The 12852-nt window shown below is 40.5% G+C and overlaps 1 long non-coding RNA gene across 1 annotated transcript; it reads right to left on the reverse strand.

Annotated features, from left to right (window-relative positions):
- Positions 1 to 10005: 10005 nt before the first annotated feature.
- LOC149835419 (uncharacterized) lies at positions 10006 to 11470 on the reverse strand. Its single transcript, XR_016432321.1, has 2 exons — positions 10353 to 11470; positions 10006 to 10256 (listed from the first exon to the last, which is right to left on the reverse strand). It is a non-coding gene; the product is annotated as an uncharacterized LOC149835419 (long non-coding RNA).
- Between the last annotated feature and the right edge of the window lie 1382 nt (positions 11471 to 12852).

The raw sequence follows: 12852 nt of genomic DNA on the forward strand, positions 1-12852 counted from the left end.
TGCACAACGGATTTGCAACACCGTACATTTAAAAAATTGAATAGATTATAAAAATATAATTTTTAATAGTTTAAGACTTATACAAAGAAGAGATTTTCAGGAAAACTGTAATGCAAATCTATCGAAATGTCCTAAGAAGCGAAACGTCAAGAAAAGAGTCTCATCTTGATCTCATCACACCATTGTGTCATCGCAGTCCGAAAACATCACCTGCCCATAAATTGGATCAGTTTCATGAAAAATTAGTAGGCACACAAGTGAGACAATATAGAACTGAAATAAACAATTTAGAATAAGAGATAAATTATATCAAGCATGTGCAACAGACTATGCAAATGAATAAGTATTTCTAACATAAACAATTAAGTATGCAAACAAATAAAAGTTTTTAATGTGAGTAATTTATTATAAAATCAAGTAAGCTATCAACTATCACAAGGTAATAGTTCATTTCACATAAGACATACACAATTTCACGATAAGTAAATACATTAATCTTAAACAATTATACAACAAACAGTTTTATTAATTACAAGGTGTAGACAGTTCGTAAACCACAAGCTATAAGCAATTTCACAAAAAACAATTTATAAGTTATACGCGGCAGGCAATCACATGACAATAGTTATATTAATCACAGACTGTAAGCAGCTTATAAGATAAACAACTATAATAGTTCTAGTTGTAAACAGTTCATAAATTACAAGCTGTAAGCCATTACATTGCAAGCAATTCTACCAATCATAAGGTATAGACAGAGCAATTGTACAATCAAGCAACTGCATTAGCCATAAAATGTGAACAGTTCGTAGATTACAAGTTGTAAGCAGTCACATTGATTATAAGAGACTCAAGCCAACAAGTGCTACATTACAACAAGCATGAATAGTTTAACCAAGTAATAAAGTAAGTCACATGCATCATATTGCAACTAGCAAAATATCATAAGCATTTAACTAGTTCAAGCAGCTAGTTATTGCTAGCAAAGAACTAGTGTAACACTACAACAAGTGTGTATAATTAAACGAGTAGTATATTGAACTATTGAGTAAACAAGCAAATCATGTCACAACACACACATCTCAACTAATATGAATAAATTAACTTATATTTCAATATTAGTTGACCAGGCGGGTACGCGTAAGGCACGAACGTAGAAATAGTTGAGACCAGTTTGGGGGTTTATTGTGTTTTAGATAACCCGGATGGCTGACTGAGTCTGGTCCTAAGGGGATGGCCAGTGACCAAGAGAGTAAATCCCCAAAGGCATAGGTGGCCCATGGATGCATTCAAACTTCTGCAGAAGTTGTCTGAAAGCTATCTTTTGTAGCTCATTTTTTCTAACTTTGATGACTAGGGTAGCCGAGTCTTTTGCCCGAAATAACCATTAATGACATGTCCATCAGAGTTTTGTATCATCCCGTCCTCTCTCTTGGTGGGAATCAGGGGGTCGAATGGGCACGACGGAGGTTTCTTAACCGTTGTCCCATTCTACATGCTCTCGACTGCTAGACCTACTCGAGCATCTTGCCCGTGAAGGCAAAATCGTCATCATTAGGTGATTCATATGTGTTAGTGCACGTTCGAGGCAACCACACACCTCTCATCCTACTCATCGCAGTACGCAACGTACCTGTTCAAAAGTACAACCACGATAAGAGGGGTCAACTTATTGTGAGGGTAAAAACGTTACTATTTTGTGGTCTCAAATACGTGTCATTGCACGTTTGAGGTAGACATAGACCTCTCATCCTACTCATTGTAGTATGCAACAAACATGTTCAAAAGTACAACTACGATAAGAGGGGTATGAATTTCTCAAAGAAAATCCCCACAACATTGCTTTGCCAATAATACATGGTGTATCCATTCAAGTTAAAAACTCGTCATGCTCTGGTCCTTTAGACCCTTATGAGTCTCTTGCCTATTAGAAAAATAACAACATCATATGATTACAATAATGTGTCAAAACACGTTTCGAGGTTACCACAGACCTCTCACCCGTTCATCGTAACACCAACATGACGTACCTATCCAAAGGTATGGTCGTACCTATCAAAAGGTACGGCCATACCTATCAAAAGGTACAACTATGATAAAAAAGAGAACGGTTTCTTAAAAGAAACCCTAACACTTATCTTTCATAAAAAAAAGTGATACAATAATTATTCAGTTTGACTAGATCATGTCTTTTAAATTATATTAACAACAATGACATATTGCATGATACGAGATCGCCTCGGATTTCTCATCCGATCATCATAGTACTACCATGTCATGCAAGTCTATAAGTACATTACGACGAAAGGGGTATAGGTTTCCCAACAGAAACCCCAACACAAAAATTATGCTAAGATTCAATACAAATCAAAAAATAATCAGATGTCGTATTCTCTCTTTTGGAGTGACAATACAATATTGCATGTAGGAGATCGCTACAGATCTTGCTTTCGTTTTCCAAAGACATGTCAATTTGGGAGACTTGACTGTTATATCGAAACTCCCAAAACCTTCAAGCTTGTTTTGCAAGGTTGGGCACTCGAGAAGTTGTAACCCTTTTCAGAGTTTTCGAGTCATATCAAATTATAATTGTAAAACCTTCTTTTCGAAAATGCCGACTTGGGAAAACTTAATTGCACTTTTGCAACCGACGAGACTTGCAATCTTTGCTTTTGCAAAACAATGCATTTGAAAACTAGATTCGCATAAGAAAACCTTTTAAAGAGAACTGTTGTGCACAAACACAACTCGCATCCTTTGAAGATGAGCGAAAATATGATATATAAAAGACTGCATTTACATGTATAGAACAGTTGCGAGCATATGCACATTATAGCATGACAAGTACTAAGCAATACTCGATGTGTGAAATCGCACATTGAGCAAAAAATATATAAGCAAAATACACGAGATACATAACCATATATCGGCCAAAAAGATTGGCAAGCAAATAAATGTGTAAGCAATGCACGAGGTACAAAATCATATATCGGTCAAATATCTAAGAAAACAAGTAAATATGCAAATATGGCATGAGATACGAAGTTGTACCTCGACCAATAAGCATGCAGGCAAGTAAATACTCAAAGCAGATAAGTACAGGAAAGAAATAAAGTACAACTAGGCATATTTAGCTTAGCCCTTTTGCACAATTTTCCCCTACCTTGAGGGTTTTGAGGTTGTTCACATCGTTGAACGTAGTCATATATGTCCCGGGCCACAAGACGCGAGTGTGCTTCATCGTGCAATATGCGAAGAACAAATAAATAGTAACTCAAATAAGAAATAAAAGGGGTTGGGTAGACTCAACTGTAAGCCTAATCCAACCCGACATCAAGCAAGGGATGCCAGTCCGATAGGGCATCTGACGGTGACAGAAGGTGGTAGGGGCCCGACCCTCTACCAATCTTCTCACATCGCGGACAGGGGCAGGCTAGGCTGTTTCCACCTGCCAGAAGGCAAAAAACAATAGAGCTTAGCTCCTACCGATTAGTTGGAAATCATAGGAGGCAACAGGGGCTCAGCCCCTGTTGACCTGTCAGTTAGGCAAGGAAATGGCAGGGGCTTAACCCATGTCGTGTCTATCCAAAGAGGTGGCAGGGCTCGGCCCTTGTCGACCCACCAAAAGAACTCAGTCGGCAGGGGCTCAACCCCTGCCAATCTGCCAGAGAGCAAGTGGTGGGGGCAAAGCCCTCTACCGAAAGGTGGTGCATGCCCCCTACTCGTCAGAACCATCAAACAGCAGGGGCCAAGGCCCCTGGCTATCGGAATAATCGCAGGTCAGGGGTCGTGGCCCCTGCCTGACGGAAGCAACATATGACAGGGGTCGAAGCCCCTGCCTATCGAACAAGTCGAAAGGAGGGAGTCAGACGAAGAAGAAAGAAATGAAGGGGGGGTCGGGCAAGGAAGGTGGAAGCAGGGATCCAGAGAGGTGCTCGTCGAACTGGTCCCATCGATGAGAAGGTTTGGCAAAGAGTGCAGTCGGGTCTCGTCGACTGGTGGGCTGCCGGAGAGTGATCCCATAAAAAATTTGTCGGTTCTTTATGTACTTCTAAATTAGTGAGATGTGGAAGTTCTCTCCGCAACTCCAAATCTAATCGTCTGCACTTAACAAATATTTATATTATTGAACCATGTACACACGTATAGAACTTAGTGTTACATATTAAGTATACTTACTCTATGTAGGGGTCGATCGTTGAGCAATTAAAAAAATATAGATTTGTGTTACGTCTTGCTCTCGATCTTCCAAGAGTCTTGACTGGCAACTGCCAAAGGCATGCCTAAGTCGCTTAAATGTCGTTAGTTTGTCAGCCACAGTAAATTGTTCTCCATCATCATTACGAGGTGGGCAAGTGTAACATGTTGGAATATGAGGTTCAAAGTACATAGATGAGAAATTTGAAATCTCTTTTAAAGTGTATGCCTCATAAATTGAACCCTCCACTCTTGCTTTATTCTGAACCTTTTTTTTTAGGTCAAACATGCATCTATCAATAATATACATATCATAATATAATAAATTCCCAATAGCATTAGAGAGAAAAGTATAAATAAAAATATACCTTTCAAATGGTTATATCCATCGATATTGCACAAGACCATCAACCCTAAGTTCATATGGCAAATGTATGATCACATGTTTCATAACATCAAAAAATGTTGGCAGAAATATCTTCTCTAGCTGACAAATAGTAGTGATGATAAAATCATCGAGATTCTTTACCTCAGTTACTAAAACTTCTGATGCACACAATGTTCTAAAAAATCTACTCAACTCGGATAATACCCTCCCCCCCATATAGGTTTGTCTAACATATCATGGAATGCTAGGAGAATCAACTGTTGCATAATGATATGACAATCATGGCTCTTCAATCCATATATTTGTCTCTCATCTATCTTCACAGCCCGAGCAATGTTAGAGACGTATCCATCTGAAAATCTCAATTGTCTCAACCACTGACATACCTCCTTTACTTGATCTGGTCCAAGCACGTACCTTAGCTTTGGTTTCAGTACTTTGCCATTATACTCTTCGAGTTCCAATTCTGGTCTTTTATATATTACTTTTAAATCCATACGGGCCTTCAGATTATCCTTCATTTTTCCTTTGACATTCATTATCGTATTCAAAACATTATCAAACATATTTTTCTCCACATGCATCACATCCAAATTATGTCGTATCAATAAGGTAAGCCAATATGGTAGTTCCTAAAATATAGATTTTTTTGTCTAATTGTGATCCTTCCCAAATCCAAGGAAGAACATCAGACTACGGGCATCTGTCAGTCCATATGGAAAGTATAGCAATCATCTTAAAATCTCTATGCCAAACAACTGTGTCGGTGGACATTTTATTTTAGTTGTGCCTACTCAGAACGCATTCCTTTGTCATCGAAACGGATGATCACTGGGTAGAAATCGACGATGACAATCAAACCAGCACGGTTTCAGTCCATGCGTCAATCTAAAAGATTTTATATTCTCCATGCAGCACGGACATGCCAACCTCTCATGTGTGTTCCAACTAGATAACATATCATACGCAAGGAAGTCACTAATTGTCCATAAAACAACAACCTTCATATTGAAGCTTTATTTTTTGTGGGCATCGTACGTGAGAACACTGTCATCCCACAGTATTTTCAGTTCATCAATTTATGGCCTTAAATATACATCAAGATTTTGGCCTAGAGAGGTCGGACCAGAGATCAATAGAGACAAAAAAGGATTTTGACGCTTCATACGCAAGCTTGGAGGAAGATTGTATGGGGGTGACAAATACTGGCTAACACGAGTATGAGGTTGATCTACCCCCAAATGGATTAAATTCATCTGTACAAAAACTTAGCCTAACATTTCTCACTTTCATTGTGAAGGTCTGATGAGTACGATCAAAGTGCTTTCAAGCTTCCGCATCAACATGATACGTGATCTTGTCTTCATCATGTCGAACTTTATTTGCATGTCATCTCATGTGTTTAGCAGTCCTCGAAGACATATATAATCGTTGCAATCTAGGGGTGAGAGAGAAGTAGTGGAGTGACTTGTATGTCACTTCTTTTGACCTCGTGCTAGCATTGCATCTTGTTTTTGGCTTGAACTAAGGATGCCCACATGATGGACATGATCTGCTATTTACTTGATCTTTAAAATACAACATGCAGTGATTTGGACAAACATCTATCTTTTGATACCCCATACCTATAGCGTTGATCATAACCTTCGCACGATAGAAATTTTGTGGCAATTTCTCATCTTTAGGCAACATAGTCTTCACAATAGAGCACATACGGTCAAAACATGATTGACTCAAATTATACTCTGACTTCAAATTAAGTAGTTGAAGAACTATAGACAAGATAGTGTGACTCTCGCAACCATTCTTCAGTGGCTCATCAGCATCTCTAAGTGAGTCATAAAATCTACTAGCTGTATCGTTTGATGTTTCTTCCTCTACCCTAGTTAGTACATCACTAAGACCCATAGCAGAATCCAGTTCTGGTCCTGCGACATCAAATATCAAATCCACATATGGATTATCATACACCACATCCACCCGTACGTCAAAATTGTCCCAAAATTCTTTACCATGAAGCATTCAATTCTGATAACCACTCACAAAACCCTTCTTGTATAGGTGATGTCTAACACCATGAGGTTCTACAAATCGATTGTTCTTACACATCGTGCATGGGAACCTAATTCGACCGATGTGATTCAGTGTACTGACATTTACCATTGCAAATTCAATAAAACTGTCAACACCATCCATATATTCAAGCGACACCTCATTATCAACTATCCTATGATACATTCATTCATAGTTTGCAGTCATTTTATCCTATAATGTTATGGATATTATCTTCATCAGTTAAAAGAGAATCATAATAATGCGTCGATGAAAAAAATATCAAATTTATCATGCATTGTTAATAGATATAATAATTTAATATATATATATATATATATATATATATCATAAATATATTTAGAAAGATGAAATCACATTAATAAACATGATACATTCAATTTAAGCATGTTTTCATAATATAATTTCACATGGAGGGCATAATTAATTCGAAAATAACTTCATGCAAGCATGGATACAGTCACGTCAAACATTATAATACATTCAATCATTCATATCACAATAATGTCAAACATGTACCTGCAGCAAACACACTCTAATATTCTGCTAACTACTATCATGACTAGTATGGACTCCAAACTACAAAAATAAGAGCACTTCTATTTCTATACATTCAAATCATGCTCAGCATGATCTCCGAACTTTAGCAAAGCAGTCCTAGATATCCACAACTAAGTGTGTGAATAGGAAAGTGTTGCATCCAAGAAAGTAAATAACATGTGATGCGCTTGCATCACTTACTCACCACAGGTATTTACCCGATTTGCATTGTTTTTGCCTTTGTATTTTTTTTTTGCATTGCATTTTTAACCGCATGCAATGCTTAGCACTAAGGATCGTGCAATTAGCTTAACTATATACCTGCAATGCATATTTATATACGGCAGGAGCAACGTTTCGCCACCGCCTGGCATAGAGAGAGAGGTTGTATACCTGCAGACTCACCAGCAAAGGGAATCCGATTATGGGTCGACTGCAGAGCGAGGCTACCGGAACAGGAGATGACTGACGACAAGGTCACCGACGTGGGTCAAGGGAGAAGAGAGTGATTGAGGCTAACGGAGAAGGAGGAAGATGAGAGGAAGAAGAGGAGGTCGGCGAGGGTCGCAGGTGGGTTGGGGGGGAACTCCGACTACTGTCGGTCGGAGGCTGGAGGTCGGACAAGAGAGGATAGAGGGCAAAGTGGGACAAGGGCGACGATGAGAGGGGAGGCGCAGTGGGGGAGAGAGAGGAGGAAGGCAGAGAGGGTTCGGCCCTCTGTGCCCTATTAAAGGCACGGTGAGGCTGCCAGAGAGGGAGGAAGACGAGAGGGGGAGGAAGAAGAGGTGGTCGACGAGGGAGGGTCGCAAGGCGGGGGGGACTCCGACGACTACCGGTTGGAGGTTGGAGGTCGGACGGGAGAGGAGAGACTGCGAAGAGGGACGAGGGTGACAATGAGAGGGGAGGCACAATCAGGGAGAGAGAGGGGGAGGAAGAAGAGGAGGTCGGCGAGGGTCGCAGGTGTGTGTGTGTGTGGGGGGGGGGGGGGGGGACTCCGACAGTTGTCGGCCGAAGGCTGCAGCTCAGACGGGAGAGGAGAGAGGGTGAAGAGGGACGAGGGCAGAGAGGGAGGTGGGGTTGCCGGCGAGGCAAAGAGGGTGAGCTGGACGCAGGGGATGAGGTATCCAGAGGGCATCGTCGATGGGTCGCCGAAGAGCGAGTGCGGAGATGGCAAGCAGCGCGACGGCGATCGACGAAAGAGGGGGAGAGAGAGAGAGCAGAGTTAATTTTGTGTCCTAGCTGCAGCATTTTATATCGAAAATTAGTGATGGAAATATTATGTCTCAAAATCTGTCGCTACTTAGCGACGGATTAGCGACCAAAAATTTATGTCGCTCATCTGTCGCTAAGTTGTGATGGAGTTTTAGACGAAACATTTATATCGCTAATTAGTGATGGATTTTGAGACAGAATGCTTCCGTCGCAAATTCTGCAACTAATTCTAATTTTAGGAATGACTAATTTTCTCTCACTAATTCATGGCAAAATTGCGAAAAAAATAAACCTTCGCTAATTAACATTTTTCTTGTAGTGTGAGGTGGGGCAAGTAGGGAGAGAGAGAGAGAGAGAGAGAGAGAGAGAGAGAGATCTAGGGGGTTACCTGAATGAGTACGGCATCAGGGCTCCGACGATGCTGCGAGGACGGAGGTCGTCGGCAAAGAAGGGGAGATGGGTCATGTGGTGCAGAGGGGGGGGGGGGAAGGGGAGGGGAGGCCTTTCATTATGAGAGGCCTCTCCCCTGCATGTTCTCTTAAAGACACGGGGGAGGGCATGAATCGAGAAACCCCAAAGGGGTTTTCCCTTTTTTTCAGAAGAAGGGGGAACAGGGGGAGCGCGGCTGCAGGGAGGGAAAAGGGTTTTAAAAGAAAAAAAACCCTCGTCCCCCCTCTGTTTATAACCCTAGCAGGTTAACGGGTCCGGGTTAGATCCGACCCAGATCCAATTTTTTTTATGAAAAACTTGGGTTTTACACTTTGACTAGGGAATGCAGGTTTTGGTTTGGTCGAAAGGCTTTGTTTTTTTAATTTTCAAAACAATGCATGGATTGGAGAGGTAGGTAGGAGGGTCCTTATAAATGTACACTGCCCATGTGCCTCAAAGTTGTTCATATGGTGCTGTCTAACATTTAAAGCAATGAAAGTGAGGGGGAAATGGGATCAAAAAACAATTAAACTGGGGCCCTTAATCATTGAATAAATAATTGGTGCCAGAGATCGTGGTTTTTTATGTCACAGTGTTGTGTTTTCTTTTTCCTCTTTTAAACTTATTAAATAGATCTCGATTCAATGAAGGCAGAATCACAAGGATCGCTAGCCCCTGTAACATTGGTTGTAGTCATGGCCTGCCATAGATAGTTGAACTTTTTCCTAAAACTAATATCCAGATATCTGCTTCTGAAAAATATCCATCACATGCAATGATAAAGTTCAGCACTCTTCAACAATAATTTCTCTAATCATCAACAGTGATTTCGTGAGTCACAAAAGGGCAGAACAGTAGAAGTAAAGTAACAACTCTCACCAACAATCTAGACCAAGCGATTCCAAGAGCAAGACTTATCATTTCCTTTCTTGTCAGAAATCAATAAATTTGATGCACAAGGGAGAGTAGAGATAACAAGTCTCACTAAAAATTGAGCAAGACCAAGCAATTCCAAGGGTAAGACTAATAATTTCCTTGCTTGTCAGAACTCAATAAGTTCACATACAAGGGATCAACTGTTTTGTTGATTGTGGCAGTTGCAGAATCACATAAAAAAGAAAAGCGAAAAAAAAAAGAAAAGAAAATAAGAAAGGATCAAAGCATGACAAGAAAAGATATCATATTTCTGTCCTATACAATAATTGAACAGAAATTCGATCACAAAAACAATCCAGGATTCTTATCCTGTCAAATTAAATAACACATTGTACACCGTCACCCACCATCTTTACTTCTTACCAGATTCCAATAAATACACGCATAGTAACTCACCAACTTGAAGATGGTGCCCGTAAAAAGAGACGAAAAAGCAGAAAGTAAACTAGTTATTGCCAATAGACAGGAAATCCTTCAGCCTCTGCAGAGCAGCAAAAGATAATAATGGTGATGGCTGAGAAGCAGGAGGAGGAGAAGGGTACCCTTCAGAGACATGTTCATCAACAATCAACCTTACCGATTTGAGGGACAGAGGGTGAAAAGGGGCACCCCACTCTGCCACGAAGGTCTTGAGGCAGTCTACCTTCTCTGAGTCGTTGAGGCTCGCCCATCTCTTCCTCATATCCTCTGCTCTGAGACCCACGTGCTCGCACAGGGCGCCAAACAGAAGGGCCCTGCTTTTCTTCATGGCTTCCGTTCTCTGAATCCCGGAGACTCTGTGCTTCATCGTCTCCGCTCTCAGCTCCGCCGCGAGCCTCGCGTCTTGGTTGCTGCAGCATATGGGTATCGATGTTTTGACCCTTGGAGTCGATGCGGTAACTCTTCCTCTCGGGGATACTGCGGATGTTGGGTGTGCAGAGGGGAATTGAATGAGTTGAGGGCACGGTACCAACGCCATTTGGTGGGTGGTCGTGGTAATTTGCAGGTTTGGGTTATCTTCTTTTCCCTCTTTCAGGCCAGAACCATGTTAGAATCCAGGGTGGAAAGAGAATTCATTTGATGGGTTCTCTTCTATCCCCTCTTTCAAACCAGAACCATGTGAGAATCCAGGGTAGGAAGGAGCGCTATAGAGTTTTTTGTTTTTTTCAACCCTGAAATGGGGCTTGGGGGAGTGCCCTACAACTTTTACAAGACGGTTACCGATTAGTTTGTGGTCTAAGAAACAGGACACCAACGGCACCGAGGCACGTTTAAAAGATTGAAAATTTTGAGATTTTTTGTATAAGCGGCGGTGTGATGAAGTTGGCTTGATTTTGAGATATTTTCTGTATTTTGTGAAACAAGCCAACAAGGAGTCAATCCTCAAAAAGCAAGCTCACGAGCTTTGGATAGAGAGTCGAGTTTAAAACTTTAAAGGCACCCTTCTTTTTTTATGATACTTTTGGTTGCGTTTTTCAAACAACAACAGTAAATCACAAGATATTTGAAGTCTCATCAGATTCAAAATCATGCGTGGTTTCAATTATCATGTTTGTTTAACTTGAGAAATAAAATCTCAAAAAAACATAAAATAAGAAAAAAATAGCAAAACCGAAACAATAAAAAATAAAACTGAAAAAAAAACTAAACCCCTCTTCCATCACAGGGAGGGCAGGGCCTTCTGTCACACAGAGGACATCAGAGGTCCGACGAAGCATAGGAAGTCTGGCGAGGCACCCTAAGTTCATATTTCAAGAAGTTCAGTGAGGTACTCTGCGTTCATATTTTTTTTTTTGCAGGAAGTCCGATGAGGCACATGAAATCCACCGGCTACCTGGTTGGATTGAAACCTCAAGCCTATGCAAAAGACATTGGGGTTTGCCCAACGTTCATATTTCTTTTTTCATGGGTAACTGAACGTGATTTCGAATTCGAAATCTCATGGGTTGAGAGAAACCAAATCATATTTGATTTGGTTTCTCATGGGCAACAACTTTTTTTGTTTGGTTGGTGGGTCAATGAGATTTGAAATCACATTTGGATGATATTTCAAATATCATGTGATCGAAACAAACCTCTCATAAGGGAAAGTCATGTCGGCTATGTCGGCCATACTTATTGTCGCTTTCTCAATGGTGTAAATCCGTGGCACACTCCTTTCCCTGAGGAAGTCACCTTGCTTCGGCACGAGAAAGGAGCACAATGCCCTTTTCCTTTCGTATATGCAAGAGGCTGACGCCCGTGAGAATGGAACCATAACCACGCTCCAAGTAGCCAAGTATTCCTCCCACTATATCAAACCCCTTGTGGCTAGGGGTGGGCAACGGGTTTGGCTGCTTGATGAGCTGGGTTTGGGCCAGAATTTTAGGCCTGAGCCCGTTAGGAATCGGGCCGAAATCCGGCCTGATTCATTAGCGGGCTCACCTGTAACCACCCCAAACTAACTTTCAAAAAATACAGATTTTTTTTTTAAAATATTTGTGGAACACATTACAGATTTAATATTCACAACCCATCAACCATTTTAGACATAAAATAATTTTAAACCATGAACTGAAATTGAATTGAATAGTCTCAATGAAGTTTCACATGGTTCCGAAAACAAAAACAAAATATCTTTATACATCAGAATCCAAGCCACAAGATCAAAAACCCCGTGCCCTCCAGCCAACCACTCCCACCATCACGGTGTCTCAATACCTGAAAAAAGATTGTTTAAAAATCAGGTAAGAACTGAAGTTCTAGTACGAGGCTCTCAAATTCCAACAATAGGAAAAATTAACATAATTAAATCAAAAACAAGTTTAAGAGGGCTCACAATAACACATAATCAAAACAAACTTACCATTTAAGCAATGTAAGCAAACAAACAAGACTTTCATACTGCATAAAACATATAAAGATTCATGAATCAATGCAACATGCATGAATATCTTCTTAAGTTTATTAATCGATATTTCTTTTGCATGTGTTTCCCTACTTAATGCACACAATTTTTTAATTTTCACTTTCTTAACAACCCGCGAATACTCAAAACAGGCAAAATTCCTGAAGTTTAAGGCAGTTTTCACTAGTAGCTTAACACACCATTTTTGTTT

This window comes from Nuphar pumila, chromosome 6 (assembly GCF_984573655.1).
Source record: "Nuphar pumila chromosome 6, dmNupPumi1.hap1.1, whole genome shotgun sequence".
NCBI lineage: Eukaryota > Viridiplantae > Streptophyta > Magnoliopsida > Nymphaeales > Nymphaeaceae > Nuphar > Nuphar pumila.